The 5620-nt window shown below is 36.6% G+C and overlaps 1 non-coding gene and 2 pseudogenes across 1 annotated transcript; all 3 read right to left on the reverse strand.

Annotated features, from left to right (window-relative positions):
• Positions 1 to 3252: 3252 nt before the first annotated feature.
• On the reverse strand, positions 3253 to 3434 carry LOC129250900 (U2 spliceosomal RNA; annotated as a pseudogene).
• Positions 3435 to 4212: 778 nt separating this feature from the next.
• On the reverse strand, positions 4213 to 4408 carry LOC129250908 (U2 spliceosomal RNA). Its single transcript, XR_008582844.1, has one exon. It is a non-coding gene; the product is annotated as a U2 spliceosomal RNA (small nuclear RNA).
• A 728-nt stretch (positions 4409 to 5136) lies between these two features.
• On the reverse strand, positions 5137 to 5311 carry LOC129251009 (U2 spliceosomal RNA; annotated as a pseudogene).
• Positions 5312 to 5620: the final 309 nt, after the last annotated feature.

A 5620-nucleotide genomic window follows, 5' to 3' on the forward strand; every position in this document is an offset into this window, starting at 1 on the left:
GATTCGAACTAACGACCTCTCTGTGAATTCCGAATGGTAATCACGCACCAACCCATTCGGCTACGGCGGCCATAGACTATAGGAAGTTAAATTCAATCACAATTGCCGACAGATATCCCATTCCAGAGATTTCAGAAGTCATCTCTCAACTACGAACTAGTAATTTTTTTTCAGTTCTCGACCAAAAACTTACGCATTTCACTAATCAAACTTTTTTCAAGATCAAAAACTTTGAAACTTACCACACTATTCTCCCAAGCAACAGTGCCCGAGGCGGAAATGCCGTAATTATTAGAAGCAATATTAAACACTACGAACAAGAAAAAGTCAGCACCAATGAATTCCAAGCCACCACCATCACAATTAATGCTGGAGGTGATCTAGCATTGACAGCTGTTTATAGTCCTCCAAGGCACCAAATCAAATACGATCAATATGTCCATCTTATTGAGCGTCATAAAAAAAAATTCATTATGGGCGGTGATTTTAATGCTAAACATATCCATTGGGGATCAAGGCTAACAACCACTAAAGGAAGGGAGCTCTTCAAAGCGCTTCAACAAACAAACTGTAACACTGCATCTTCATGGATGCCAACGTATTGGCCATCTGATCCACAAAAAAATCCGGACCTTATCGATTTCTTCATCACCAGAAAAGTCTCCAGTGCTTATCTTAATGTTGAAAATGGGCTAGACATGAATTCAGACCACTCGCCAATCTATCTAACTCTCAGCGAAACGGTAGTGTTACGTGATCCAGTTCTCAAATTAACTAGTCAATTTACCGACTGGGATTATTTCCGCAAAATGTTAGAAGAATCTGAAGACAATACGTTTCCAATGGAATCAACAACAAAGATAGATGACGAAGTTTTAAAACTGACGAGAGAAATACAACACTCTGCTTGGTCGAGCACACCTCCTTTAATGAAAATTTCCGCCGGCCACAAATACACAAAAGATATAAAAGAAATGGTGCTAAAGAAGCGAAAAATGCGGCGTAGGTGGCATCAAACAAGATCACCTGTTGATAAAGCAGCTTTGAACAAAGCAGCGAAAGATCTCAGCCATAAAATTAAAGAATACAAAAATCAATCATTTGCAAACTACGCACAGCAATTAAATAATAAAAGAGACACAAACTACTCACTATGGAAATGCACCAAAAAGCTTAAACAGCCAGCTAACCATAATCCACCAATCAAAGTAGGCAATAATAGATGGGCGAAAACCAACATAGAAAAAGCAAACATATTTTCAGATTATCGAGCAAAAATCTTTACACCCAATAGCGACACATCACCAATACTAAATAATGATGGCATAGCCAATGATGATTATGGCGATATAGTACCCATAACTGAAGATGAGATGTGCGCCGAGATACAAAAGTTGAAATCGAAGAAATCTCCCGGGTTTGATTTAATAACTGCCGAAGTCCTCAAACAAGTTCCACGAAACATCATTACTAAGCTAACAAACATAATGAATGCTTGCTTTAAGCTGCAATACTTTCCAATCTATTGGAAAATAGCTGATGTCATCATGATTCTAAAACCAGGAAAGCCTCCAAACGATGTAGCATCATATCGTCCAATTTCACTGTTGCCCATCTTGTCAAAACTGTTGGAAAAATGTTTGATAAAGCGCCTGAGCAATATCATAGAAAATAAACAAATAATACCAACACACCAATTTGAATTTCGCGCGCGCCACTCAACTATTGACCAAATTCACAGATTAACTCGTATCATCGAGAACACATTTGAAGAAAAAAATGTCTGTTCGGCTGTATTTCTCGATGTCTCTAAAGCTTTCGATAAAGTATGTCATGCTGGCCTGCTGTGGAAAATAAAGAATGTACTGCCAACAAAATGTTTTAATATCTTAAAAACCTACCTGTTTGAGCGCTATTTTCGCGTCAGGTACGAAGATGAGTTCTCTGAACTGAAAGAGATAAAAGCTGGTGTGCCGAAAGGAAGTGTGCTTGGACCTCTTCTCTATCTACTTTTTACTCACGACTTGCCAAACAGCAGAATTTGCTTTATAGCAACATTTGCTGATGATACTGCAATATTAACCGTCGGAAAGACAGAAATAGAGTATACTACACAACTGCAGCTTGCTATCAATAAAATATATAATTGGACAGATAAATGGCACATTAAACTGAACGAAACAAAGTCTGTACACATCAACTTTATAAACAAAAAGATTAACTATCTGCCAATATACATAAACAGCATTAAAGTACCATACTCTAATACAGCAAAGTATCTAGGTATGACGCTCGACACGAAACTTAGGTGGAGTGCGCACGTGAAAAAGAAAAGAGAAGAACTGGACCTAAAATTCCAAAATATGCATTGGCTAATGGGTAAGCAATCAGCGTTATCCGCACCCAACAAGATACTGCTTTACAAACAAATTCTCAAACCTCTCTGGACCTATGGGATTCAGCTATGGGGTTGCACCAGCTATAGTAACACAGCGCATATACAAAGATTTCAGAATAAGGCACTCAAGCATGCAGTTTGCGCTCCATGGTATATTAGGACGCAAGATCTAGAACGTGACCTCAATATTGATTCGGTTACGGCAACCATAAAGAAATTTGCAAAGTCGCACGCAGAGCGACTAAGCAAGCATGTGAACAATGAAGCCTTGATTCTTAACGATAATACAAAATGGAAGCGAAGGCTCAAACGTAAAACACCTCTAGATTTAAACTAATTAATAAATAAAAATCAGTTAAAAGTATGAATTGTATTTTGCTGAGGATTAACTCAAATTATTTGTTGTAACAAAACTCCACAAAACTTGCTCGTTAATATATATATGAAATGTTATACTAGTTGCAATGCAAATACTAATAATAAAAAAAAAAAAAAAAAAAAAAAAAATACCAGTCTAACGGTAAGACAAACTGAGAGAGAATGAGACGAAAGCAGCATTAGGGGCGGGATAATTATAGGTTCATTATAATATTGCTATAAAGTTCATATTTTATTTTCTTCATTTTATTATTATTCATCCTCAATGTTTTCAATTTCAACAAATGATACGAGTGGCTTATGATAGCTAAAATATGATACAAATGCTTTGGTTTCGATGTTGTCAAAAAAAATACCAAAACGGACCGAAGAAACAGACTTACAAAATTTCTTCCATTTTCGTCTACTTGTATTCATATAAAAATTTATGTCTCTTCCCACCAGAGCTAAATGTATTAGTATATTTCTTCTTGTATTTATTCAAGGCCGAAATCCCGGCGGTACTGCAATACCGGGCCAACCCGTGGCAGAGGTGGACCAAGCCCTTAAAACACTCCGCCCATTTCCAAAAATCAGTTTAACATTTGTTGTCCTCCGATGGAGGATCTATCAGATGTTAAGCTACACTTTGATCTTAGCCATAAGGCCGAGAAGCGATAACCATACACAACCAACAAACTCAATATATTTTCAATATATTTTCTAATAAACCTTTTGAGAATTACACGCTCACAAAAATTAATGTACGAAATATTTATACCGATTCACTTAAACTGACTTTCAGTATCTAAACCAAACATAGAAAAGCCAAAAAGCAACGGCGAGCTGTTTGATTTCATGTTCGTGCCTGTGTATGTGCATTTGTGCGTTCATATCGCCACAGTGCATGACTACCAGCCTTGGCTGAGCACAGTAAGAAAATGTATTCGAGCGTATATATGTATGTATGTACGTAAGTGTGTTTGTACGATTGTGCTCTGCGCTCAGCTTTGTGTCGATTTTACTGTGCGCTGCGCAAGTTAGGGTATTCTTGCAGAATTTAAAGATGATTCACACACTGTCGACCGACTGGGTACAGTTGTCACAAGTGATGATATTTATAATTTTTATATGAAAAATCAAGGCGAATCTTTTGGAGGTGGTAGCAATAACACAGCTGATTTGTTATTTTTTTCTGCCGCCGTGTACATTTGGATGTCAACATAAAATTGAATTACGAAACGTTTTACTTAGCTTAGTGTATGAATTCACCTTGGAAAAAATTCAATTTTCTTCTATAATCAATTTTAATAAAAAAAACTGTTTTCAATAAATAATCAGAAATGTCCTGCAATGCAAATTAAAAAAAAAATTCCATTTTCGTCTACTTGTATTCATATAAAAATTTATGTCTCTTCCCACCAAAGCTAAATGTATTAATATATTTCTTCTTGTATTTATTCAAGGCCGAAATCCCAGCGGTACTGCAATACCGCGCCAACCCGTGGCAGAGGTGGAGAGCAAGCCCCTAAAACACTCCGCCCATTTCCAAAAATCAGTTTAACATTTGTTGTCCTCCGATGGAGGATCTATCAGATGTTAAGCTGATAAAAACAGATACCACACTACCTAGTCAATAGATTTTCTAATAAACCTTTTGAGAATTACACGCTCACAAAAATTAATGTACGAAATATTTATACCGATTCACTTAAACTGACTTTCAGTATCTAAACCAAACATAGAAAAGCCAAAAAGCAACGGCGAGCTGTTTGATTTCATGTTCGTGCCTGTGTATGTGCATTTGTGCGTTCATATCGCCACAGTGCATGACTACCAGCCTTGGCTGAGCACAGTAAGAAAATGTATTCGAGCGTATATATGTATGTATGTACGTAAGTGTGTTTGTACGATTGTGCTCTGCGCTCAGCTTTGTGTCGATTTTACTGTGCGCTGCGCAAGTTAGGGTATTCTTGCAGAATTTAAAGATGATTCACACACTGTCGACCGACTGGGTACAGTTGTCACAAGTGATGATATTTATAATTTTTATATGAAAAATCAAGGCGAATCTTTTGGAGGTGGTAGCAATAACACAGCTGTTTTGTTATTTTTTTCTGCCGCCGTGTATATTTGGATGTCAACATAAAATTGAATTACGAAACGTTTTACTTAGCTTAGTGTATGAATTCACCTTGGAAAAAATTCAATTTTCTTCTATAATCAATTTTAATAAAAAAAACTGTTTTCAATAAATAATCAGAAATGTCCTGCAATGCAAATTTCAAAAAAAAAATTCCATTTTCGTCTACTTGTATTCATATAAAAATTTATGTCTCTTCTCACCAAAGCTAAATGTATTAGTATATTTCTTCTTGTATTTATTCAAGGCCGAAATCCCGGCGGTACTGTAATACCGGGCCAACCCGTGGCAGAGGTGGACCAAGCCCTTAAAACACTCCGCCCATTTCCAAAAATCAGTTTAACATTTATTGTCCTCCGATAGAGGATCTATCAGATGTTAAGCTGATAAGATAACCATACACAACCAACAAACTCAATACATTTTCAATGCATTTTCTAATAAACCTTTTGAGAATTACACGCTCACAAAAATTATTTATATCAACATATAATATAACGCTTCGTGACTAAATAACTTTTAGGCCAGCGTCTACAGCATGACGCGGTAGCCGAGCGACTAGCAATGTGAGCTTCCGATCCAAAATCCTTGGTTCGAATCACAAGAAAAAATAAAAGTTATTTTTATTTAGTTCGTCGCTACGTTTATATCAACATATAATATAACGCTTCGTAGCCAAGAGGGTCGCTTTTTCGTTTCACTTTTCCTCAAATCACTCCGAA

Source organism: Anastrepha obliqua, chromosome 6, assembly GCF_027943255.1.
Source record: "Anastrepha obliqua isolate idAnaObli1 chromosome 6, idAnaObli1_1.0, whole genome shotgun sequence".
Classification (NCBI taxonomy): Eukaryota; Metazoa; Arthropoda; class Insecta; order Diptera; family Tephritidae; genus Anastrepha; species Anastrepha obliqua.